This window comes from Furipterus horrens, unplaced genomic scaffold (genome assembly GCF_987537825.1).
Source record: "Furipterus horrens unplaced genomic scaffold, mFurHor1.1.pri manual_scaffold_1, whole genome shotgun sequence".
NCBI classification, from domain to species: domain Eukaryota; kingdom Metazoa; phylum Chordata; class Mammalia; order Chiroptera; family Furipteridae; genus Furipterus; species Furipterus horrens.
The window spans coordinates 182420649-182448025 of NW_028327171.1; the positions used below are offsets into that span (position 1 = coordinate 182420649).

Consider the following 27377-nt stretch of genomic DNA (forward strand, 5'->3'; position numbering starts at 1 on the left):
AGGATGAGCTTAACAGTCTCTAGTATATTAGTTTCTGAACTTGTTAAAAAACAGGGAGAAAGCCTCATGTGTCCACACTATGCTAAACCCTTCTAGAAGTAGAATTATTCCAATATAACTAAGTTCCCTATCTCTTTCTTGGGGCGGGAGCTGCAAAACCTTCCAAAGAACCAGCTCTATCAATAGTCCTACTCAGCACATACTTGTCCCAAACCTACTTTTTACTAAAACCTGGCCTTCTTCCAAGATCAAAAGGTTATAGAGTTCTCCCGCTCTTTCAAACCATTTGTTTACATTTTGTATTTGTGAATCTGCTATTTGAATTTCTGCTATTTTTGTAAAGCTGGACTGCGCAGCAGAGGTCACAGGCTCCCTTATTTCCAAACTGTTATAAGCAGTCACTTGGAATCTAACATCAGATGGGAAAGATGGAGAAGTGAGTCTAATAGGTATAAGCAGGTAGCAGGTCCTTATGTTGTCTGTTGTGAAGGCTGGGATCTCCAGGGTGTTCATTAGGCTAGGTTATCAAGGTCCTAGGTAGTGGGATTGATTGTTTAATCAGACTGCCTGGGTTCAAACCTAGCTCTGCCATTGTTCTCAGTGTCTACTGCTATGTAATGACTACCCTGAAGACAGTTTCTCATGATCGTTACCTCTTGTTTCTGGGAACTGACTAGGCTCAACTAGCTTTTCTCTCTGGGTCTCTTATGCAATCTGGTCAGTCAGTGACTGGGGTGGAGACATCTCAAAGGCTAAGTCACATGACTGGCAGTTCATCTGGCTGACAGCTGGGTCCTCAGCTGGCACCAACAATCAGAACACATACACATGAATTTTCACGTAGCCTGAACTTTCTTATAGCATGACAGCTGGGTTCCAAGGGTGAGTGTCCCAAGAGGGAGCCAGGTAAAAGCTATAGCTCCTTTTACAACCTAGAATCAGAAGTCGTGTAGCATCACGTCTGCTCCATTCTATTCATTAGGATCAAGTCAGTAAGCCCAGACCATACTCAAGGGGAAGGCAGTTAGACTCTATACCTCAGTGAAAGGAGTGTTGAAGAATTGGTGGACCTATCTTCTAACCATCATAGGCATTTATTAGCTGGAAGACTTCTCTGTTCTTGGCTTTCCTGGTCTGTAAAATAAGAACGGTGACAGTAACTTTCTTCCTGGATTTTGTGAAGATTAAAGAAAAAAAAAAAAAAAAGAAAAAAGAAATAAGTACCCGGCACTCAATGTGTCTTAGCTTAGACTATTATCCTGCCTTCTGCAGATCTGAATCGATGCTTGTTTGTGTCACCGATGATAGTATGGTTCCAAGCAAATACAGTCTGGGGAACTGCCACCTTTCCAAACTCTACTGGTGGTGGCATTTGACAAATCCCAGTGCCTGTGGTTCTTCTGCCTTTGGGAACAGAGTTACTATATATGGTGTGACTTCTTTGGTTCACCTCATTTTAGTGACAGTTTCCAGATATAGGTCAGTCCATTTAAACCTGGCCCCATTTATGGCAATTTATTTCATTATAGGATAAAGTAACTAGAACTATGAGTAATTACTGTGCCTACATTGCTTGTAACACCTTAGTCAAATAATCCCCAACTCACCCAGTGAGTAAGCTTGGACAAGCACCCTTCCCTGTGGGGATGAGGAAACCAGGACCTGGGTCATGGGGCTTGTTCTAAATTCTACAAAGAGGCAAGAGGCTGGCTGGAGTGAGGAGCTGGTGGTCCTCATTTGCTCGCCTCTCCAACATGCCTCAATAATATGCAGATTCTGATACCATTAATGATCATTACCCAATGCCAGCTAATACAATATGTCCAGGTATCTATGGTATTTGAAATTTCTTTTAACCTTTCATTTTCTTTAACAGAATTGGCCAATGTCTGCCTCGCATAATGTGAGATTAAGTGGGTTAAAAGATAGTAAAACCTGTGTAAGTAAAAGTACACTTTGCCACGCAATACATTTTTTTTCCTCTTTCGGTCAAATTAATATTTTATGATATTCTTGGGTATTTAAACTTTTTTTATCCAGAAGAAGAGGAAAAATTGAGACCACTGGCATTTGCCCCCCAGGCTGGCTTCCAGTTGTCATCCCCCGCCCCCGGCGCCCCAGTTACTATATTACAGTCAATCCGGGAGTAAAAAAGGTAAAAGGACAGTGCCTTCCGTGTGGGCTCGGACGGACGCCTGTCGCTCCCATTCCTGTCCCATCTAGGCTTGCCCCAGGGTTTGGAGGCTCGCTCGCGTTCACCGGGGGGCGCTGTGCAGCCGGCACGGAGAGGCCGGAGGTGAGTCGGTTGGGAGGCGGTGGCTCCGGGTCCTGCCGGCGCGCAGAGGGGCGAATCCCAGACTGCGAGGTCGCCGCCCCCGCCCCTGGGCCGGCCCCTCCGCCTGCCTGGGAGAGAGGAGTGGCCGGCGCCTCTCGCCGCAGCTTAGCGCTCTGCAGCCCAGCGCGCATAGGAGCTCCAGCAGAGGCGCGTGGAGGAGGTTCCCGAGCGCGCAAAGGGCCGGCAGCTGCGGGACAGCGCCCGCCCAGCAGCCCCAGTGGAGCAGCCGCCGCGGAAGCCCCGCAGCCGCGCCGTGGGTCCGCGTTCCGGAGCGCCGCAAGGAGAGAAGACCACGAAGAGGCGGAGTGGCGCCTGGCGAGGTAGCGCGAGCTCTTTCCCTCTCTCCCCAGCCTTCCCTGATGGGTCCACCGCGGCCCTCGAGGGGCGGTAAGGCGTACGCCCTGCGCTTTTGTACCTGGGGTCCCCGTGGCTCCGCCACAACCGGCGCGGGTTAACGGGATCTGCAGCACTTTGTCCTCGGGGCGAGGCAGCGCTGCGGCGAGAACCCGCGCACAGTGGAGGTCACACTGGGTGGTGGTGACTCCGCAGTTGCTTCGGGGTCTGGTGGGAGAAGGCTTGTAAACTAAGTTCCTCTTTTTTGCCCCATTCCCCTCGTACCTGTGGGCAAAATGTAATTCTCATCGTCCTTGTGTCCACCCACGGCCCGTCCATCTCTGGTCCACAGCTGTTTCCTGCCCCTTGGTTCTACGAAAGGGCACGGGGTGGCCTCCTCCGGGAAGGAAAGGGGAGGGAGAACAATGGGGTGTGGGGTTCAGGTGCGGCGTGCCCTGGCGGCGTCGGGGGAGAAGGGGCTCAGGACTCCAGGGGGCTTCCTGCGCGTGCAGCTGCGCTCCTCTCCTTTGTTTCACTGCAGTGGAGGGGGTTGCCCTGGGTCTGGTTTCCTGCCCGGGACCGGATTGATTCACGGTCCCCAAGAGGGAACGGGAGGGCGGGAGGGGGCAGGGCTGGAATGGAAACCAGATTAGGAACCCGAGTCCTGGAAGGTGCTGGGTTGGGGCCGCCAGGAGGGTTGGGAAGCGGGTGATGAGAGTGTACTGGAGAGTTAATGACAAACACACAACATTTTGTCCAAGGGTCCTGTGGGTTTCTGGATGCTTTGTTCCGGCTGCGGGTGAGAGTTTCTTGCTGCAACAAGTTGTGTGCTTCCCTGAGTTCTAGGCACTCCCCAATGTGAGTTTGCTGAAATCAAATCTTGTTAGTTACAGTGGAAGACGACTTTAAAAACAGAACTATGAATCAGGGTATTTGTTTTACGTATGTGCCTGTGGATCTGCATGTGTTGCTCGTGGATACTGGCTTGAATGGTAGAAGGCAAAATTTGTAAAATCGATTTTGACATGAAATGATTTTCTCTATTGTAATATAGTACAGTATAACAATTTTCCAGGAATGTTTGGGGGGAAACCACCAGAAAATCAGACATTGCTGAATAAGTGAATCAGATTATGTAACACTGAATTGAAAAACCCTTTTACAGTCTTTTCCCAGAAAACACACCGCACCAATGTTTGGGTTTTGAGTTGAGGAGCCGGGCTTTTGTGTTCTCCCCCAATGTGGGTCATCTGAAATAAGAAAGAGAACACTTCCTATTTTGGTGAATGGGGATTTTTTTTTGGGGGGGGGGGATAGAATTAAATGTAATATGCTGGGCATTTGTTAAGTGACTCTTTCCTAGATTGGAATCAAGAAACCCAAGAGGATTGGCTGACCTGGGGAGGGAGCCATTGGGGATTGGATGATGAGTGTTTTTTTTGAATGGGGTATTCCAAGCAAAACTGTTTTGGGAGGAGGCTGACATTTCCAAACATTCATAGGTTTGTGCCTATGGGACACTGATGGAAGGATCCCAAAGTCGGACTGAAGGTTAGAATTACTATGGATAATTTTGGAGACACTCAATTATAGTAGTCTTGCTGCAGGCAGGGTTGGGAAACCACCCAGTGCTCTCTTTGACAAGACTGAGGGTCCACTTAGAAACCATCCCATTGGCCATTCATTTTTGGGTGAACCAAGTTTGAAAGCTTCTTAAGTTTAGAAGGCAAATTAGGAGCTTACTTTAGGGGAAAAAAATGTTTGCTTGCCCACTAAGTGGTAATGGAAAAGAGCTGTACAAGTTGTTGCTGAGGTTTTGTCTTTTTCATGGGGGATGTGGTTAGATTTTCAGGCTGAAAAGCAGTGGGACTTGTCTTCAGAAGCCATTATGATGTGAAGTTGAAGTGGGATGCTGTCCAGCCAGCAAGCTGACAGAACATTGTGCCACCAGCAGTGAACAGAGGGAGACTTCTTGGTTATTGTTGTCTTGCCATGTTGGACTTTTCATTATGTTGTGAATTGTTTTATAAAATGTAGCATAGTTAGATTCCTTCCAGGTACTCATTGAAAATATTACAAAGGCAAAGCATAAGACTGTTACTGTCACTGGAGACACGGATGGGGGATCCTCTTAAATAGTTGGTCTCTGGCCACAGGCTCTCTGGTGCATGTCCCCTTGTAGGCTGCGTCCCCTTCATGGAATGGGTTGTTATGCAAAGCAGCTAAGAGCTTCTGACATCAGTGGGGAAGGAGTGGGGGGTTGGGTGGCACTGGTTTAAGAAGGGATCCTCAGATTATAGGATCTATGTGTTTAGTATTTGTCCTCCTCTTGGGTGAGATTCTCCTCTTTTCGTCTTTCCTTCTACTATCTTCAATAGCTGGACATTTGGATTTTAATTACATGGCCTAACAATCATTGTCGCTACAATTTAGTGTTTACTATGTACAAAGGGTTTTACATCCCTTACTCTGAATCCTCGTAACTTGATAGAGTGGGTATTCTCTCCTCATTTTACAATTGAAGCCTAGAAAATTTAGTAACTTGACTCTTACACCCTATTTATGTAGGTAGCTAGTAAGTGGTGGAGGAGAGATTTGAATTCCCATCTCTGATTCCAAGGTCCATTCTTTTTTAAGTATACACTGTATGGTGTGATATCTTTTAATAATAAGAATAACAAGCATTTGATTAGCGCTTTACAGGTTTCAAATCATTCTTGCATATATTATCATAATTGATTCTTCCAATTGGTTCGGAAGGTCAGACTAGTAACATCAGTAACATCACAACTCTTCAAACTGTATTGTGGAAAAGCTTTGTGCTGTGTTATGGCCTGTGTGAATAAGCTTTATGTGAATGAGACTTTATGTTAAAAGAGTTAGGCTGACAATATTTAAAGATAAATTCACTTTTGGAAACATTTAAGAGTGGTAGAACTAAGTAGATGTTATATAGTATTCAAACATTTTATATTTATTGATGTTCATTTAGCCCTTTTTATCTTACAGCCTTTATTAGAACACCACATTCTGTTTCTTCACTGAGATGTAATGCCAGTGTCCTTTTAGAAGAGAAATAAGGAGGGAAGGAATGTGATTATAAAGAGGAAATGGGACATCAGAATTGGAAACATACGCAGCAGCAGCAGCAGCAGCAGCAGGCTGTAGATTTTCCCAGCACATGCTTTTTGTCCTGGCAGTCGCCTTGTTCAGAAGACATTCTTCCTTAGGAAAGTGTCAGGGGGTCTCTCTTTATGATATCCTCCTCTGAGATCATCAAATTTCTGAGCTCTGTGGGAACACACATTCCACAGGATTTCTGTGCTCATCTTTTCCCCACAGAGGAAGTGAATGAGCTTACACATCAATGAAAGTGGGGTCTGTCCTTGGGTGGAATGGAGGGTGGTGCTGGATGGACAGAGGCACCTGACTTTGACCCAAGAGTGACCATTAAGTACAGGAGCAGAATGGGTTATAATCCATAGCATCATCAATTGTTAATGGATTTCTCAGAATATTGCTGGGTAAAGGGAACAGTCAATATTGGCTTTTTTGTTTCTAAGGTAAGTTCTACCTTTACTTGTTTAATTATTTCAGGCTAGCACACCCTCTGGGGTCTTCATGGATGTGGAGTAGGTGCAGTAACTTTTGTCTCATCATACCAGTCAGGTCCCCTCCACTAGATATTTAGAGATACAGATATGAGGTCTCCTGAGTTCTAACAGGGAGCATCTTCCAGCTTCCAGCTGAGAAAGACGCAGGCTGCTCACCAGCATCCCACTCATCTTACCTCTTGTAGGTTCCTTTTCAGTTGTCAGTACCTTTTTCATTAATGAGAATGAAGGAAAGCTATCATGCCTCCAAGGATGGAGTGGGGCTGAACAGTGTGCCCAGAGAGAAGATGCTGGTGAAATGGAGAAAACAGCCATGACAGCTGTGGTGACCAAGGGCATGCCAGCACATGCTGGCTGCTGAGACAAAAGCTGAAACCAGATGGAAGCAGGAGGGTGGGGAGAAACTGAACACAATACCCACTCTTTCCTCATCCTGGGTTTCATTTTCTCCTCCCTCTGATGGTGTGGAAGGGGTCAGGTCTCTGAGTGCTGCCTGCCTCTGAAGGTTGGATTGCTTAGGGAATAAGGAGCATCATCCTGGTGTGTTCACTGCCCCAGGAGATACTGGAGGATCCTTTTTGGGACCTCGAGGATGTATAAGGTACCCTTCCATGGGAGAAGTATTTGAATAACGAGGTCGGCTCTGGTGTATGGCGAGTCCTTGGTGTCCTCCTGCTTTCTCCCCTGCGCACCTGCCAGTATACCGTCCTGATCCTGTGTTCAGCATGGCTGTTGATTCAACCCCACTAGGGCTGTTGATAGACTTCGGGCATATTTGCACTGTGGACAAGAAATGCCAAGTCCCGAGAGAATGAATCATTTATGTTTTATACATTTATGCTACTGTCGATTAAGTATTGGGTGCTTGCGAAACTTGCCCACGGCTGGGAGAGATTAGACCCAAGGCTGTATGCTTCCCAGAACAACACATGGCCTCTTGGTGCAGTGTTCTTTGAGGCTTTGGGCCACTTTTAAGGAGTTAGTTTTAAGGGGTCTACCTCCCTCTCGCCTGGCTGGCTTCCCTTGTCACTCGCGATCCAGGGTTCTTGTGAGTGTTCTTGGCCCATCCAGAGATGGGAGAGTTGACTGAATGCTACTGAGTTCCTCCTCTTTTTCTGGGTCTTGTGCTTGGCTCCCCCATCCTGCATCTGTCATTTCCATTCCCCAAATGAGTGAGGGAGACTTGTGACACGAGGTTCAGCTGCGAGCGAGGGACTGAGAGCCAGTCCTGCTTGGTGATCGTCCTTACCCTCTCCCGGTCCCATCTTTCTCTTCAGGAGTTAGATGGTGAGATGGGAGTTTTCAGGGGGTTTGTGCGATCTTTGGTCTTCTCCCTACCTGATGCAGTGCACTGCGGGGCATCCAGTTGGAGCTCGGGGTCTGATGTCTGTGGATGAAATGCGCGAGAGGCGTTGCGGAGCTCAGGCTTCGGGAACAGGGTTTTGTACCAGGAGAAGAAGAGTTGGTATGGATTCATACTCTTAGAAACTGAGATCTAGAGAGAAGTGAAAATAGACATTCTTCCTTCGCTTATCAAATAAACAACAATTCTGAGTTTCTAAAAATACCAGGTGCCTGGCTTTTCTTGATAGCCGGGAGAGGCCGGGAGGTGACCAGGTCTCTGCCTTCCCAAGACTTTCCAACCAATCCTGCGTCCACTCAGGATGCTTTGAAATTGCATTTGTTTTGTTATGTTAAAATGAAAATACAATTCAAAACTATACTCTACAAGTTTTTAAACTTGTCTTAAAAAAAGAAAAGAATTCAGTATGCTTAAGAGATTTTGGAGAACTGAATTGAAAGGACAGTGGAACAGATTGTTAATTATTGGCTTTGTAATATTGTGTGTGCACATCATTTGCCTACTCGTTTTCACTGGTTTTATGAGAACATTTTTCACACACTTAACCAAAAAGAAACCTCTCAAAAAGAAAAAAAGAAAAAAGAAAAACCAAAAACCTTAATTGCAGAATTCCTGCTGGCCCTACTTCCATTTTTCCAGTGTTCACCATCTCTCTCCTCGCTCAGTGTTGCTTCCTTTTAAATTACATATTATTAGACCCTAATGCCCTACTCACAATGTTCCCATTGCAAATGTGCTTGGTTCCTACCTGATCACTTTTTTTCCCTGAAAAAGTGCTTCAAAAGGATCATCACTATTTTATTTGTGTTAGAGTCCAGCCTAAATGCTTTTATAGGAAAACCTTAATTTTTATAATCATTGGTCTTACGCCAATGCACATGGCTAGTGATGTTGCAGTCCCCTAGCAATCCTGTAATATGCAGAGCATCGTTTTGATCTACCTCTGATGTGGTGAGTTATCGAAGAAAAAGTTCTCCCTTGCTGAAATCTTTAGGGTGTTGAGAGGCAGTCATTAAAATATATGAACTGCCACATTGAGTCGGATTCAGGGATCTGCTTTTTGCAGAAGCAGAAGACTAAGTATTCTCTGACATTGGAGGAGGGGCTGGAGTTAGACTTGGTAGCCTTATAGGGTTCAGGGATAACTTTTAAGTGTCCATAATTACATAATCTCTTAAAAACCTCTCACCCATATATTTAAACCCATGTATTCAAATTCTTGAATTGTTTATTTTTATCCCATGTTCTATTTGCGTCACACCGGTTTTTAAAGGTAGAACCTGATTACTCGTTGGTATTTTGATTTTTTGCAATGGTAGAGTATTAAAGTTGAAAGGGCCTTATAAAGGTCACTGCTGTACCCATTTCACTGTACTTGAGACCTGCTCAGGCTCATAAAGCTAACTTGACCCCAACCAGGGCTTTTAACTTCTTGCTCAGTTTTTTTTTTTTTTTCCCCTAGCGGAATAATTCTTGTCTTCCCAAACGCAAGCTTGGTACCCATTACCTAAAAGTTGATACTCTTTTGACTTCACAGTGCTGATAACATTTCTATCATTATCATCACTTTGGATTTCAAAAGCATCGCCTACTTCTCGATTTAAAAATATTGAATAATTTTTTCTTTCATTGATTCTAGAAAGAGGGCAAGGGAGGGAGACAAAGGAGAGGAACATTGATGTGAGAGAGAAACATTGATTGGTCACCTCTTGTATGTGCCCCGACCTGAGATGGAATCCACAACCCAGGCATGTGCTGTGACTGAGAGTCAAACTGGCGACCTTTTGCTTTAAGAATGACGCTCCAACCAACTGAGCCACACTGGCCGGAGCATTTCTCTATTATTTGTGACCCAGACACCCATCCAATCAGTTGTTCTGTTTAATTGATTGTTGCCTTTTATTTTTAAATCCTGAAGCACCTCTAGTTCAGACCTTTAAAAGGTCAGGTTACTAGAATGTAGCATTTCCCAAAGTGGGTTCCATGAAAAATTAGTAAGTTGGAAAAAAAAGACACACCATAAAGTTTGTGGATGTTATATAAAAAAGCGTTCCTTGGCTGAGTAGGTGTTGGTTAAATAACATTTTAAAATAAGTTTCTTTGCAGAAGGAGTTCTCATGGTCTTTCATTTGTGACTGTGCACAGTGACTCGCCAGGAAGGAGAGAGAGTAGGCACACGTCCCAACTTATGTGACCATTGGACCACTTTGAGGGGGATCGTTATGTAGATAACACTGCTGAGTCTCTTCATTGGACCATTTCTAGATACAGCACTCTTTGACTTTCTGTGGGACTGTGTATTTTATGTCTGCCACACTGAGTGCACACTCAAACATGTCCTTAGGGATTTTTACTTCCGTGTTTGCCTGGCTTTTTCCTTTACCTTGGAGCCCCTCTCCACCTATCATACCTGCACACCTTCCACAACCCAGCTCTGTTCCCATCTTTTCCATCTCCCCAGGCTCCTGCTCTTCTGAATTCATAGCACTTACTGTTTTACGACTTAAAAAAAGAGAAAATATTTGGAACAGTCAAAATATTGAAGGTAACACTGTACACCCATTATACTTAAATCATTGGAATTTACACAAAATGCCATTTTTTATATTTGTGTCCGTTGATGTACCGCATGCACATCACATTCCTCTCTCCCTTCACGCAGGTTAACTTGCATATATGTTCTTGCATGTGGCTTGTTGTTTTTTAAAATTTTGTGTTACTGGAATTACATTGACATCTTTATGTTTTTGTGGCTTCCCAGCTATAACCTAATGTGCCTCTTTATGTATTTAGCCCTTTCATGTCCTCGAATGGCATTTTATAATTGTATGTGTAAAACTCTTTTACATCTTTTGTTAGATCTGTGCCAAGGTGCTTTCTAGTTGTTGTGGTCGTCATGAATGGAATGGTTTAACACATTTCTGATCGGTGTTGCTAGCATACAAGAATAGGATTGATTTTGTATTTGCTTACAGGTGATTCTTGATTGATGAAGTCCACATGTAAACCTGTGTTGTTGTTGGAGCCTGAAGTTGGGTGGCTTTTCTAATAGAGCACGAACTAACAACCTGTAATGGAAATGTCACAATTCACTTTACTTTGAAAATTATATATAGTACTTGTAGACATAAGGAAGGGAGGTGACATTCAGTTGTTTGGTGCATTCATTTAATCACTCGTCAAACGTTTGGGTGCCTGGTGTATGCCAGGCACTCACTGTAGTAGGCCCTGAGTCTTTAATGGTGATTAGAGCAGATGTGCTTTCTGCTCTCATAGAGGAAGAGCACAGAGAAACATTGCAGAAATGAATGCATTTATGGTGTATTTATGGGTTGTGATAGCTGCTCTAAAGGAAAAGGACAGGAGGCTGTGAGAATAAGAAAGGAGACTTTAGTCTGGGGGCAGAGAGAGGGCCTATCTGAGGAAACCAGCGTCTGGGTTGCTGCCTGAAGGATGGATTTGTGCTGAAAGAGGAGAAGGGAAGAGCTTTCCAGAGAGTGAAAAACAGGCCCAGAATCCCTGAGTTGGGCCTTGCTTTTAATGGTAGGTTGATGGAAATTTCAGTAATCAATAACGTAAGCCATTACGTTTTACTAAATCATCATAGTAGTGGTATTTAATAGTGGATAAATGATGATGACATGAAAATATTTATATTTGGTCAGTATGTGCCCCTTCCTGCTCATTAACGCTGCCCAAATTAAGAGAGTGGCCTCTATGATGTAGCTTGAGTGGGACAACAGCCCATCCCCCCGTCCCTGCTCTGCTGTTGCCCCAGGTACTGGTGACTGCCGGACACAGTAGTGTCCTGGGCTCTGCACTGCTGGGCTGGGGCCTTGTTCCCAGGCTGCGAGAAGCCCTGAGCAGGGACACCTTTGGCTCAGCCTTCTCCCCTCTTTCTATGGCACCTTCTTCAAATGTTCACTGAGGACTCGGGTGTGAATGGGGTGAGGTGGGTGGAGAGGTCCAGTCCGAGTTACACACACCTTGGTCCATGTAGACTCGCTGCTCCTTGGCTGAGGCTCTGCATCTGAGCTTGGATCTCTGTTACGTGGTGATGTGTCCTTGTCTCAGTGGGAGGCAGTGTGGAGCAGTGGTCATGGGTTGGGCTCTGGAGAAAGTGTTGGTTTTGAAACTTGACTGTTCTGCTTAGTGGCCCATGTTCTTGGGCATGGAACTTAATCTGTTTCTCACCTGCAACATAGAGGTAATAATAGAGCCTTCTTTTTTGGGTTATAATAGGGATTAAGTGTGTTAACACATGTAAGTTCCTAAAATAGTGTCTGGCACAGAGCAAGTGCTCAGCATAGATGTTAGTTACTATTCAGTCTTTCCTGAAAGTGGGTTCTTGGGGTTCCTTCTCCCCAGTGCCAGATACTCAGATCTGTTCAAATCCAAGAAGTGCATATAATTTATGACCTGAAAAATATGTAGGAAGGAAGATGGCAAAGGAATAAACCAAAATGTTGACAGCAGTTGTGTTAGTATAGTAGATTGGGGTGACTTTTACAAATCTTATGAAAAAAAGGCCAGGCTGGCAATTGTGTGGGTGGCTCACCGAAGTGGGGCAGCAGAGGGTGGGCACCTGGGGTCTACCTGCACTAATTGCGTGCACAGGTGGAGTACTTTCCCGTTTATCCTTACGGTTGCAGAAGTGCAACTGTATTTAAAAGTCTTCAGCAGAAGTATCCCAAAATGTTAGAAAGTGAGTTAAGTGTGTGGTTTCTTGTGAGACTCTTCTTTCTTTGCATGTATCTTTTACTGTCATTATTTTCCCTTTTTGTTTCTTCCTGCTCTCCCTGAGTGGGCCTCTGTCCTCCTGTTACTCAGCCTCCTTGGGTCTCCACTTACTCCCCTCCCCCTTGAAGTCCCCTGCTTTCAATACCCCATCTTTCCCCTTTACTTGCTGTCATGAAGAAATGGTGCATGCACTTCTGCATTCAAAACAAAGAATGTTTTCTTTATTATTTTTAATTGTAAAACTAAATGTAACTTTTCATCCTCAAAAATCTAACTTAAGTTGCCACTTATTTAGTCACACCTGGAATGAATGGATGAATGAATGAATGAACTTACTAACTCACTCACTAAACTCTGGGGGCCTGTGACCTCCTAAAAGCGCCAGGAATCTTGGGGGGTTGGGAGACTGAGAGATTGAGGGAATGCTAAAGTTAAATTTTTCCTCTTACCCTATTTTGCACTGGGTTGTCTGTGTTGGTGTCATTTTGTTATATGTCAGAATTTTAAACTTTTTCAAACTAGAATAACAGAATTCTGGAAAATTATCAAAATATGTTTTTAACAAAGAAAACTTGGCCAAATATGACACATTTCCTCAAAAGCCCATTGAATTTGATTACTTTTGAAAAAAGTTAAGTGAGCTTTCCAACGTCCCTTTTATGCACCTCCTCTTGTCTAATTCTGAGTGAAGAAGTTAAGTTTGTTTGATCTACAGAAACGTATTCTTAGCAGTGCCATTCTGTAAGTATCTCAAATTAATATTGACACAGATTTCAAGGATGGTATGACAAAGATCTTGCCTGTGTCAGTGGGAGAGTCATTTACTTGGGAAAATGACTAATTTCAATGAGATTTCACAGTTGAATATAAAATCTAGTTGAAGCAATTTAAATAAGGTGATACCTTCCTGTACCTTATTCCTCAATTTATAATGTTCTTTGTCTCCCACCACCAATGCTTAATTTGAACATAACATAAATATTTATGAATGTTCTTTCCTTGCTGGTACTATTACAGTAGAATCTGGGTTTATAGAGTGGGTAGAACTAGGATTTAGCATTTACTGTTCAAATGGATTCGTCACAGGAATTATTTAAATTAGAAACAATATCTGCACCACTTCGGAGTAAAGCAGCAATTGTAGAGGGCCTGCCTGCCCTACACTACTTGTCAGGTGTCATCACAGACCCACGAAGGTGTGGGCGTGAGATCTTGTATTAAGTTTGTGTCTTTTGCCTGTTTCATTTCCACGTACATCAATACGTGGGGGAGGAGAAATGCACTGGGTGCAGCCGAGGCATGCCAAGAGCCTTTAAGAAATAATGGTAAAATTATCAGCTCAATCTTAACACTCGTTACTTATTGCCAATTTAAAAACCAAACAGAAAGGTATAGGTTAAATAGTAAAGGAAACGTCACTTTACATCCTCTAGATGTGACCTAGAAACCATGTCCTGGCTCCAGGATGGCATAGTTGACAACTCCTCTCCTCCTTGGAAGGAGAAAATACCCCTCCCTACTTGGCAGTCAGCGAGCCTGTTAAGCATTTGATATAAAGGCAGCTTCTCCTGCGGTGCCACTTCCAGCTTTCCGCTTGCGTTCTTGGCAGCTGCTTGTGTGTGGTGGTCTTTTCCTCCTAGAACAGTTAATAACTGTGGCTGATGTTGGGAGCCTGGTTCACAGTTGTGCAGCTGTTTATGTGTCCAGTTGGATTTCTTGAAAAATGAACCAATTTTTAGGATCTCATGCTGAGGGCTACAAATATAATAGGATTTAGGGGGAGACTTTTATTTTGTGGGAGTTTGCATCGGATGTTGCAACAGGTGTATCATGGAGGTGGAATGGCATTTGACGGGAATTCTATTGTAAACTTCCCATTTAGCTTAAAAGCAACCAATTCAGAAAGTCCAAGATTACTAGAACTCTCTTTTGGATATTTTGTATTAGAGAATCATTTTAAGACCATTATAGAAAGTTTGGAAAACGGAGCTAAAAAAGACACCACTTGAGCCAACTACTCTAAAATGTCAGCTGTGGTCATTTCTAAATATTCCTTTCCAAGCATTTTTTGTGTATGGTTTAAAATCATTGTAATCATAGGGTATGTATTTTTCTGTACATTTCATAGTTGTATATTATTCCATTGAGTACCATAATTTCTTTAAACATCCCTTTACTATTGGGCATTTGGGTTGTTTCTGTCACTTGCTGTTGTATATAATACTGTTATGAACTTTTTTTTTGTTACATACAACCTTTTCTATATTTTGGATGATTTTCTTACAACAGATGTTGAGAATGGGGTGATTGTGCCAGAGATTGTGGTGAACATTTTATGTGCCCCTCTTTGATCAGGAGATGTATATTGTGACTGGATTGGCGGGTCAGAGAAAGTTTCTGGTGTGTGTGATGTTGTGATGTTGGGAATGGTTGGCATAGCCAGGCCTGAAGGGAATAGGATGTAGGGCCTCCAGGCAGTGTGAGTGAGGTTCAGCAGACCTTTGAAATGCAGGGCCTGGAGCTGAGGGACAAGCCAGCACCTGGGGTCCCGAGGTTCCATCATGGGCTCACCAGCATCTGGGTATGGTTCAAGTTGCTGTGGATGTGGTTAGAAATGCTTAGAGTGTGGAGTGAGGGTAGAGGAAGGTGGATGGTCGACTTCTGCAGAATGTTATTTTGTGACCAGAAGAGGAAAGAAAAGCTACTCAGGAAAATAAGGAGTGATAGGGGTAGGAAGTAGGCAGCCAGGAAGAAGTGGCCACTTGGAAGCTAGAGCAGGAGAGAAGTTCAAGGAAGGGGTTGCAGTAGGCAGCAGACAAGTGGTGACATTGTATTTGAGGTTTCTCTTTCTTTATTCCTCTTCCTTCCTCCCTTCCTTCCTTCCTTCTTTCCTTCCTTCCTTCCTTCTTTCCTTCCTTCCTTCCTTCCTTTTATTAAAGATTTCATTTAGTTATTTTTAGAGAGAGGGGAAGGGAGGGAGAGAGAGAGGGGATGAGAGGGAGAAAGAGAGGGAGAGAAACATAAATGTGTGGTTGCCTCTCACGTGCCCCCAACTGGGGACCTGGCCCGCAACCCAGGCACGTGCCCTGACTGGGAATCGAACCAGTGACCCTTTGGTTCACAGGCTGGTGCTCAATCCACTGAGCTGCACCAGCCAGGGTTATCTGAGGTTTTTCAATGAGCTGAAGATGACTAGGAAGTTTGGCAACTGTCAAAGATAAGCTCTGTCAGAAGCCTTAGTGTGGAGGAAGAGAGAAGTAGGGAGTTGGTAGAAGGGGTTGTATATGGTGTATTAGTGTGTAGGGCTGCCATAACAGAGTACCACAGGCTGGGTGGCTTTAAACAACAGAAGTTTATTTTCTGAACTTCCAAGATCAGGTATCAGCTGGTTTGTTTTCTTCTGAGGCCTCTCTTCTTGGGTTGCAGGTGGCCACCTTATCATGTCCTCATATGGTCATATTGGACTAGGGTCCACCCTAATGGCTTCCTTTTAACCTCTTTAATGGTCATATCTTCAAATACAGTCACATTCTGAGATACTAGGGATTAGGGTTTCAACATATGAATTTTGGAGGAACGCAGAGAATTTGGGGACACAATTCAGCTTCCATCCGATGGAGTTTAAACCTGGTGACCTACTTGTTTTTCTCCTTCCCTCGTGCTCCATCATCCTTCACTCTGATGACCGTCTGCTCCTTCTTGTCATACACTTGTCCCTTGGCTTTGGTGACCTGTGCTATTCTGGTCTCACCCCTCATCTCTTCCTGGTTTTTTGTTGTCCAGGTTCTGCAGCGTTCGGCCTTGGCTCTCTTCTCTTCCTGGAATCACTTCTGTCTTCCACTCCTTCTCAACTATCACTCAATTTCCTGTGGTAAAGTATTAGTTCCTCAGGCATAACATTGTGTCAGGTGAACTCTGTAGTGAAATTTATTTGATGATAAGACTGGATGATTTTGTAGTCCTGTTCTCATGGTTGCTTATCTCATAGTTTAACACACACACACACACACACACACACACACACACACACACAGTGGGAACAGTGATTTAGGCCAAGTTTCAGTAAAACTTACATTTGAGTTTACCTCATTTCACAAAATAATGTTTTCCTCTCTAGAGTTTGATTTTGAGTTCCTTTCTTTCTTTTCAAGAGCCTACCTCAGTTAAAATAAGACTGAGCGGTGGATAGCTATCCCAGTTGAGTCTTGGGGCAGAATTATTTTAGTGGGTATAATATTATTGCCTTTTTTCTGCAGATATTTTTTTTTTTTTGTTTTTTTGAATTAAAGCTATGTAGAGGTTAAGGTTATCCTATTTGATGCTGAGGAGGGAACCTTTTCATGCATGGTATTGGTGATGAGGTCAGAGTTGACTTGCGAGTATGTTATTTAAACTATGTTTGGTTGTCTTGGGGCCTCTGGTGTATATGTATTTACATGGTGTTTCTTTCAATAGTCTGTTGAAATATATCAGTGTATTTTTATTGAAGAGGCTATCCGATTTCTAAAAGTACATAAATTATGGATAGAGTTACTATTTGTCTACCTAAAATAGAAGCACCCAGATTTTGCTGGGCAACCTTGAGAGGAACATTTTTGTCTGTCGACAATTTTAAAGTATGTAATTTTAAAATATAAAACTTGAATTTAGTTTTTAATAGTAACTTGTATGTTTATTCTTTCTTTCTTTAAGAGGCAGGTTATTGGAATCACATGTGACCTTGTACTCTTGACTATGTCTGGTTGTGGGTTTGAAGTGTTATTTTTATGCTTTTTAAAAATGACTTAAGCACTTCTGACTGTACATTTGGGAAAGTATAAATATGGTAGTTCGATATAGTTTTGAAAACCAACCAGATTTTTAACCTGGTAATATGATAGTACTATTCATTCTTACAGTTGTCTAGGCTCACAGCTTTAGTAAACAGTACAAGCTCTTAGTGACCTCCAGACTTGTTGGTTCAGTTCTTTTCCTGAATAAAATGTATCAGCTGATGCGCATAATGTACCAAATGCTCAGAGTTATATGAGAGCTACCCTATAATGTGCTCCTGAGTTTTTGTTCCCTCCAGTGGAGGTAGATGTTCACCCAGATTCAACTGTATTTATGCCAAGCATGTCTGTAGCAGTTGTATTTATTATATTTAATATAACAATTTTAAATATGTGTGCAAAAATAGTTGTCTCTATGAAAATTCATTTGAATGCTTTGGAGACCACCTGCTAAGTTTCTAAAAATGGTTTAGCTTATTTAGGGGAGGTTGATTTGGGGGCATCATAAAGTAAAAGTGTTTCCACTAATATTTTCAGGCTTTCAGGATAGGTCGGCTACAGTGTGGTCATGTAAAACCTGAGAATCTTAGTGGCTTAAAGCAATAATCCATACTTACCCTGTGTTCTTGTGGGTCAGGTGGGGGCGTGGCTCCATGTTGCTTTTGACACTGTGATGGAACAGCACCCTCGGGAACATTGCTGATCCCAGTGGCGGAGGGAAAGGCTGCTGTGAAGCCTCTATGGCCCTGTGCCTGCGTTCAGCATGGCGGGGCTGTAGAATCTTGCCATAGAGGGGTATCAAGCATTTGTCAAGAGTAATACAGGCTACCCCACACCATTTCCCAGTTTTCTTGATAGTGTCACACTTCTTTAAAGAAATTGGACCTGGAGGATGCTGCCATGCGGGTGGTTTATAAAAGAAAGACCACTGAGCACTGCAATCAGTGGCCATGCACCTTAAAGAAAAGGCCTCAGCAAGCAAATGGATGTTTATAGGGTTTAATTTAAAATAATATGTGTAGGGCTCTGGCCAGTGTGGCTCAATTGGTTGGAGTGTTGTCTCGTAGACTGAAAGGGTGCGGGTTCAATTCTTGGTCAGGGCACATACCCAGGTTGCATGTTCGGTTCTTGGTCGGGGTACATATGAGAAGGCAACCGATAGATATTTCTCTCGCGCATCGATGTTTATCTCTGTCTCTCTCCCTCTCTTTTCCTTCTTCTCTCTAAAAGCAATGAAAGAGTATCTTCTGGTGAGTAGTAAAAAAATATATATGTGTAGGTATGTAGCACTTTTTTATGACTTCCAACTTTATCTGGCTTTTTGAAAAAACCAGCCAGCTAAACTGTCAATCCTTATGCATTTGGACGGGAGAGCCTCTTTAGTTTTCTTAACCCTCCTATCTCCCTTATACCCTCCATCAAATTATTTTCCCACTTTTCATGATAGATTTGTGTTTTTCTTTTCATTTCTATTAGTTCTACTCTAGTTCTTATCCCTCAACTACTGTATTTGTGCCCCAACTGGATTCCCTGCTGCTAACTTGTATGGTACCTTTTATGCACTTAGAAAAAGGCACCCTTCAGGGTAAACACAATCCTACAGCAGCTCGCCTGGATGCCAGTCCCCAGTCACCCCCGTGGCTGGCCTTCCTTAATGCAGTGCACAAAAGGAACAGCTGCACGGGGCAGTCCTACTCCCTGCTCCTGGTCCCTCTTTCAGTTCATTCCGACTATCCCCTGATTAAACCTTTTTAACACTTTTTGTTGTGTCTGTCCTTGAATAAAAAAATTTCTGCGGTGACTCCCCCTTATTTATAGTGCCTGCCCTCCACTTCATGTTCCATCAGACTCTCTCTCACCAGTGATCCTCAGTCCTACTCGTTGTCCCCCGGATGCACTGACATCAGTAGTGGTACAGCACAGACACAGGGTTAGGCTGTGGAGCGCTTCCCTTCCTCCCGTGCACTCTCGCATCTGTAAGCTCCTTAGCGTGCACCCCAGTCTTGTCTCAGTTTACCTCTCCACCCAGCTTCAAGGCCCATCAGGACCCTGCACCGGCTGTTTTCTACCACTCTGCCTAGTCACTGTCTTCTGAATATGTTTTGTCTTCTTTCTTTTTAAGTTCTTTTCCGCTTAACCGCATTCTACTCATTCTCAAAACGTCAAGGACAAGTTCCAACTGCTTGGCCATCCATACCTTATCCTCCTGTATCACGATAATAGTTCTGCCTCTGATAAAGCTCAGCTTCTCTATTCCTCTGTTTCAGGTGAATTATCTGCCCTATGTGGGCATTTATTTTATTAGTTATATTGCTCTTAAGTATTTTTTTTCCTCCTAGGTAGATAGCTAATGCCTAGAAGGCAGAAGATGGGTCTCTAATTCTTTCTTCCCTGGTGCCTCTACATACCAGACGCACAGGTCAGAGTGGCAGAAGGCTGGGAATAGGAGAGACTTCCACGTGGTTAATCATGTAATACAGTCTGGATGGAAGCTGAGGCCGGTTTCCTAGCCACAGATTGTTGACCTCTTTCCCCCTTCTTATCTGTGTGCAAAATATTTGTTGTACTTAGTGTGTTCTCCCTGTCACAACGAATGTTTGTCTCTCCCTTTCATATGAACTGAATGCTAAAGTGCTAGTTAAATCAGTGAAGAAGAACAATGGAGAGGAAAAGTTGGTAAGCAGTTTTAATTTCTAAACTAGGGGACCTTATAATTATGTGATTTAAAAAATTCTCTATGGTTTTTATATATTTCTTTCTATCTGCCTACCTGCCTTACCTGTTGAGAGACATCTTAAAGGGTAGATTGTAATTTTTTTGTGCCTTTTAACTTGATGATTTCCAATATAATAATGTTGTATTTTGAAAACCTTTTTGTTTTTGATAAAATATAGAAGGAAATGAACTTTTCTTAATCATGTATGACAATGTAGTTCAATACTGAATATTTTATTTCTTACTAGACTTTCCTTGGGCAAGTTTATTGTATGGTTCTGTACATGGTCAAACTGATTAATTTTAAAAAGTTATTTTTGTATAGCTTTACGAGTTGTATGGTGTATTCAAGGGAGAAAATGTGTATATGTGTGTGTTAGGCATTTGTATGTATTCTTACATAAATATGTGAAATATTGCCGTATCTTATAGAACTTTTAGAAACTAGCAGAACTGTTATCCAAATTTAGTTAACATTTATAAACTTAAACTTAGTGACATACATCTTTGTAAACATTTTAGTTAGTAGCTTAAAGGATTATTTAGTTCTGGCATGCCTTATAGGTGATTTGCTGTAGAGTATATCTTCATAAATCCTTTAGAATATATTTAGAGATATGTAAGAGATGTATAATAGTACATTTGATTTTAAGTTCAGGAATGCTTCCAAAATTAGAAAAACTGGAAATAATTGACCCAAAAAATACTTCCAAATTCTGTTATGATGATTGATTTCAATCAGCTTAGTTGAAATAACCCACCATGTTTAAGCCATTTTCTTTAAAAATTCTTTTTAAATGACAATGTAGTTTTGCCTTCTCAATATACCTTATCAGTGTCTTTTTTTGGAACCTCTTAGCTATTTTTGTTTGATCAATTCTCAACTAATCAACATTCGTGAAATCTTAAGGTAAATGTATGAACATCTCTCTGATTACATAGGAGTTAGACCTCTGAATTTTTATTATTTGAAGAACTTTTTCTTAAACACAAGCCCAGAGGCATTACTGAAGATGCATCGTTGAATAATGCATATTTTTCTCTTTTATGATATAGTTTACTTAATTTCAGACCCCTTTTTGCTTTTATAACTAGATGAATTTATTAAAATAGCCAATGCCATTTGCGGCGGACCACATATAGTAAACACACGGAGAACACAGTCACATGTACCTCAGTGCCTTTACTTAGGATCCCTCTGTTGATTTTGTGCATTTCTTTCTGTGCTGTGTATGGTTACCTTTAATAGATTGTTTTTTTTCCTATTGAGGTCAGAACGAAGAGAGCTGCTTTCCTTTACCTCTGAGTAAATGTCATTGAGAAAGGTTCCTGCAGACTGGCATTTTTGGTTTTTAACGGTTTCTATAACCAGACCCAGTATGCGCACCCCCACATGAAAGAACTCAGCCTTTCCAGAATTGAGCCATTTTTTGTTAATTCAGTAATGATGGAAGCTGGGAGAGGATTTTAGGAGGTGATATATTCAACCTGTTTGTGGGAAAACTGAAGCTCAGAATCGACCGTGTGCCCAGGACCCACTGTGAGCTGGCTGTAGAGCTGAGTCTGTAACTTGGATCTTCTGGTATTTTTCTTGGGGCCACTGTTCTGCCCTCTGTGGTCTGTTCCAGAATCTAACAGCTGATGTTTCCCTGAGACACAACTTGCTTCCTTAGCCCAGACAACAGGGGTGCGTTAAATTCAATACTTTTCCCTCCATTGTCACTGAAAAGAGCCTGAATGAGTCCTTTTTAAAAGAAGGTAGTTCTGCTCTGGTGTATCCCAGGCTATTTTATGTGAGCATCTTAGTTCAGCCAGTTGTCTTAAAAAAAAAAAACACAACAACAACAACAACAACAAAAAAAAAGAGTCTAGAGGGGCCTCCAAAACTGATGGGTACAAGAAACCCTATGTGAGTGCCTACTAGGTGCAAGTCACTGTACTTTGAATTATAAGGGAGTACCTTGAGTGACTGGATGGTCTGATCAAGTATAAGACCATCAGTGTAAACAGCGGGAGGGGGCAAGGGTCAGGAGGACTTTGGTGAGGATATAAGCACGTAGCACCAGATTGGGACCCTGTGGTTCACAAGCCTATTCATTTGGAAGGAAGTTGGTTTTCCCCTGGTGACTGTATTCAGTTTAATGATCACTGGTCATATTCAGTGTCTGCACATTGGCCAGGAACAACCAGAGCTGTCAGGTGTGCCAGTTATATTTGAGCAGTCTTGCATTCATCTAGGTGTTCCAGGGTCTTGGGCTTGCCAAGCTAAACACATTCGATTTCTTGGAATTTTAAAAATCTGCCTTGAGGGAACAAATTGAGGAGTCTAGGGGTTATAATTAGCACATCCCATGTCCCAATTAATAGCTGAATTTAAGGTTCTGGCTATAACAGTAGTTTATAGTTTTTGGCTACCTTTTCCCATAGGAACTTATAGGCATTTTCAGGCATTAGCTCATTAATTCTGACATCCATTATGAGTAGGATAGTGTGACCATGGGTTCCCCCTGAAGCTAGGGCTGCTTGCTGAGCTGGTAGGTGGGTAGGTGGGGGGAGGGGGGAGGTGGAGAAGGCCTGGGGGTGGTTTTCAGACCAAGTCTTGGGAGTGGGTGTCATTCTCTGAAGTTGCCCTGCCCTTTGACAGCTGTTCCTGCCATGACCCTGCAGAGCTTCCTCCCGTGGGGCAGTGCTCTTGGCTGCATTTCCTCCTCGGGGTATTGAACCCCATGGAACGTTTGTTGCAAATGAGGCAACTTTCTGGGTTGTTTACCTGGACACACCTGCCAGAAGTCAGTGCAAGATGTCAGGGTGCCCTTGAGGATCAGAAACAGAGATGGCATTGGGAAGGCGAGGATCGAGTGAAAACCGTCTGAGAGATGGGTTTTGCTCTCTCAGTCAGCCTGTGCAATGGTCCTAATAATGGAATGGAGGTTGTTATCCCCAAGTTTTCAGGTCAGAATTCTCTTGAATTTGAGTCTGGGTCTGTGATCCAAAGCCTTTGCTGTCTCATATTGGGGTGGATCAAAAGGGAATTCTCTTTGTAAGCTCTTGCTGCAAAACTTAAGTAGAAAATTACCCTTTCCCAATGTAGAAGTGAAGCTTCTCTTTAAAGAACTAGGGGATATTGTGAAAAGTCTGGCACCTTAGGAATTAGACTGAAGGGTGCGTATAATATAATAAGTGTGGAAAACTATTCCTAGCCAGGTCAGGAAAGCTTCCTCCTTGTCCTGGCTCTTTCAGAAACCAGATGTGCAACACTTGGGTCCATTTCTCTCTCTGTAAAAGAAGGTTTTGCCTGGGATACTAAGACATTTTGCTCAGACACCAGAAAGGATAGTTTGTAGCTTAAAATCTAAAACCTTCAATGTTGTCATAGCAGCCACTTATTTTTAACTCAAAAATTATTCTTACTAGTCTAGGTAATGTATTTGTCATTTTCACAGTTGGAAAAACCTTTTTTTTTTTTTTTTAAAATACCTGTCACTTTAATGAATTATAATGTTCTAGATGCTATCTTTCAAATCTAATAACTGTCTTGTGTGCAGGATTGAGGGCACCCCGGCTTCTGGTTGATGGCTTTGGTCGATAAGGCCAGCCTTCTCAAACCCAGACAGAAACAAACCTTGGCATTTACACTGGTGGTTCCTAGCCCCTCTCTGCCTAGGCAGAGACACCCTCTGGGTAATAACCAGAATGTTGAGTTAATTGCCTTTTCCATTCACAGTACTTTATAAGATTGGAGTCTGCTTTGTGATTGATTTATGGGCTTCCATTTGTTTTTCGCCCTTTGTTTTTCACCCCCAGTTCAAATCTATTACATTTTGTCATTGCGTGATAATTTAATGTCCAGTGTGTCATCCAGAGTTTGAACACAAGTCAACAAGTTACTATATAGAACTTGCCCTGTAGTGGGCTGGTTTCTTCCCCCTCATCCAAGATTCTAAGAAAAGCCATCCTACCAGCAGTCTATTAAATAGTCTTAACAAAAAGCTTTAGGAAAAGGGGGAAATGCTCAGTATGTAGCAGCTTTAACTGTGGAATAAAGGATTGGAAAATCTGATAACTATATTTTGTGGAGTAGATGCCGTGAAAAAGTTTCTCTAAGGAACTGCGTGGTGGGGTCCAAGTATAAACTCTGGGAAGCCCTGCAATGCAGCCTGGATGGTTCCGTGTGGCCCACTAGTCCCATCTCTTTTGAAAACCATGCTGCTTGAGTAAATTGTTCTAAATAATTCAGTTTTTATTCCACTTGCCCTTCAGTTGATAAATACTGAGAAAGTGTCTTGCCCTTTGGTTTCTTGCCAGTCTTTCCTGATCTTTTATGTCTTTGGTGTGTCATCTGAGGCTCTCTAATTATTCCTGGCCAGTTGTGACCTGGAGGGAAGTGTAGAGCTGATGCAAATGGTCCTGGAAGGAAGAATGGCCTGTGTCTCTCTAAGGCTCATCCATTCATTTGTTCTCCGCACCAGTCCTGTGTGCCAGCCACTCCACCAGCCAATGGGGCCTTTGCACCTGGAGAACTCAAGCCTTCTCAGGCTGGGCGTGGGGGGTGGAGGAGACAAGAGCATGCTGCCTATGAGGAGTGTCTACTCGCTGGTTTAAGTCGGGAGGTATTTGTTTCAAAGACAAGAGGGTCATCTGAGGCTCCTGAGCACCTGCCTACACAAGGACCTGTCTCAGGACCTAACACAGCTTTTCTGTCTGCCCCACGAAGTCTGTCTTGACTGCTTCCCTCTGCACATGTGTGTTTTATTCCTCTCCTCAGCCTGGCTGCCTCTCCCCTGAATGAGACACCCCGTCCCCTCGATCTATGTGAACATCCTGGTCCAGTGCTCACAGCCGTCTGACTGGTCTCTGTGTCCTCGTAAGCTGGTATTGTTTGGCCGGTAAACACCCACAGCTCAGTTAGCTGTGTCCTGGTTGAAGTAGCCATTGGTGGCCTTGGCATATTTGTGTGTCATGTGAGGTTTGCCTTAGAAGGTGGGGTTGTCGCCAGGGAGAGATGAGACTGAAGAGGTAGGCCTGAGTCAGGCTGCGAAGTCATGTAACCTCTGATCAGGAATTTTTTTTTTTTTTATTGTGGTAAAGTATATATCCCACTAAAATTTATCATGAAGTCTTTTTAAGTGTACACTTACGTGGCATTAAGTATATTCACATTATTGTGCGACCATCATCAACGTTCATCTCCTGAACTTTTGCATCTTCCCAAAGTGAAACTGTACCCAGTGAACAATGTCCCGTTTCCTCTTCCTCCAGCACCTGGGAACCACCATTCTAGCTTCTGTCTGTATGAATTGGAATACTCTAGTCCCTCATATTATAAGTGGGGTCGTGTGGCATTTGTCCTTCTGTGACTGATTCATTTCAGTTGGCATGTTATCCTCAAGTTTCATTCATGTTGTAGCATGTGTCAGAATTTCCTTCCTTTTTTAAGGCTGACCAATATTCCATTGTGTGTATATATCACATTTCGTTTATCTATTCATTCATTGATGGGTTCTTCAGTGGCTTTCACCTTTTGACTGTTGCTTTGAATATGGGTGTACAGATATCTCTCTGAATCCCTGCTTTCATACCCTAAAGCTGAATTACTGAGTCATATGGAAATTCTTGACTTCATCTTTTTTTTTTTTTTTTTTTTTAGAATCTGCTAAGGCATTGAATATTGCCTTAAAGACACTAGAGAATTATGGAAGGATTTAAAGCAGGGCTTACCTGATCAGATTGTGATTTAGAAAGGCAGCTTGGGCAGTATGGTTCATGGATTGGGGAATGAGGGCTGGCCAGAGGCTGTGGTGGCCAGACAAGGGGGAGAGGCCACTGCGAAGGCCCTTGCTTCCCAGGTGAGAGAGAACACTGAGTAGTCCAGTCCCATTGGGGAACAGAGATTAGGAGATGGGGGTGGGAATGATGGTGATGTAATCAATGAAAAAGGCTGGCTATGAGGGGAAGAAGTAGGAGACAGACAGAGGCCAAGGATGAGAAACTGAGTCAGTTGTGACTTTGTGGAATTTAGGGGGAAAAGAGGGGTTTTTTTCTTTTTTTTTTTTTTTGTATTTTGGTATGAGATGGTAGAAGATACAAGTTTTGAGCATGTTTTCAGATGTTAGACATAGTCCTGGGGTAGTGATGATTGGTGAGCAGGCTGTTGCTAAAATGGGTTGCTAATATGGGGGAGGGGGTAAAGTAAAGAATAGAGGGGCAGATGGCCATGCAATTTGGCTGAATTTTTAAGCGTTGGGATATTATTGGTGTAGCTCCACAGTGTCACAGCTCCTATGGCTCTAGTTCACATTCTTACTTTAAGGCAGAAATATACGCATCAAAATCTCTAAAAGCAGAAATGATGGTCGGTTCATTGGTTAGTAAAGTCAGGTTTCATAAGGATTCAAATGAATTCAAAGGATTTTTTAGACTGAAGAATGAGTGTGTTGAATTTGGCTTATATTCTTTTTTTTTGCTCATTTACATTTTCTTTTTTTTTCCTATAGTGAACATGTATTTCTTCTCATCATTAAAAAGATCACTTGAAATTTCAAAAGTTGCTTATTTTCTTTCATTTCTTGACTGTCTCAGGACTGTGAGCTTCTGGGGGTTGGAATGGGATTGGGGAAGTACCGTGATTATTCATATTGTGTCCCTAGCACTTAACACAATCCCAGAGACTAACAGGACTCATTGAAGAGGTGGTTGAACTGAATTGAATGGAAATTTAATCTAACTGCTCTCCAAGATGAGATTTTGTGCTATTTTAAAAGATTTAGGAGGAAATTCCAGTTTTTCTCAGTCACTTAGCTCATTCTATTAGGTACTGAATCGCATCCTATAGACTTGGCCCCTCTTTTGCCTTTGTTTTGTCTTTGGGATTTACTAAGATTTATTTTGTTCATGAAATCTTGCTACATTGGCCCCGTTTTCTTACTTAAATGTGTTTCTCATCTTATTCTTAAAAGCATTAGTGATCTCATCTTTGGGAGCCGAATAGCTCAATCCTGTTTCCTGTCCTTTGTTGATAATATTACGTTTTTAGAGGAATGGATCAAAGTGGCTTGAAGCTGCAGTCATTATTCTGCCTCTGGTCAGCTGCGGCAGGACCAGCCCACCCGTGGCAGTGTGAGAATGTGCATTGTTGAATGACTCACTTGTCCATTGTAAATTTGCATACTTGTTTCCCTTGTGTTTCTCTGAATGCCTACCTTGTGCAAGACGTGCGCTCTACCTTTGGGGAAATAAATGAATACAGCGGGACTCTTGACATCAAGGAGCTGATTCTTAGAAAAGGGGCTATCATGCACACCTGACCTCCTTACAGGGAGGTTAATGGGTTAATGGGGGGAACTGCAGTCAGATAAGAACAATTGCTGGTGTGCTAAGAAGACTCCCTGAAGGTGTATAGCATTAATGACCTTTCGATGGCTCATTTACAATTATCAGAGCAATAGTTACCTGCTTTAATTAAGTTTTCCTGCCAGAGTAGCTTTTATGACTTTGCTTTGAAAGTT

At 42.8% G+C, this 27377-nt stretch overlaps 1 protein-coding gene across 1 annotated transcript in view; it reads left to right on the plus strand.

Annotated features, from left to right (window-relative positions):
- The first annotated feature begins 2456 nt into the window (after positions 1 to 2456).
- The window catches only part of MYO1B (myosin IB), a 165078-nt gene continuing 140157 nt past the window's right edge, over positions 2457 to 27377 (plus strand). Inside the window, exon 1 of the mRNA XM_090281999.1 lies at positions 2457 to 2655. The gene's annotated coding sequence lies outside the window, so the exon portion shown is untranslated. The remainder of the gene's footprint in view (positions 2656 to 27377) is intronic.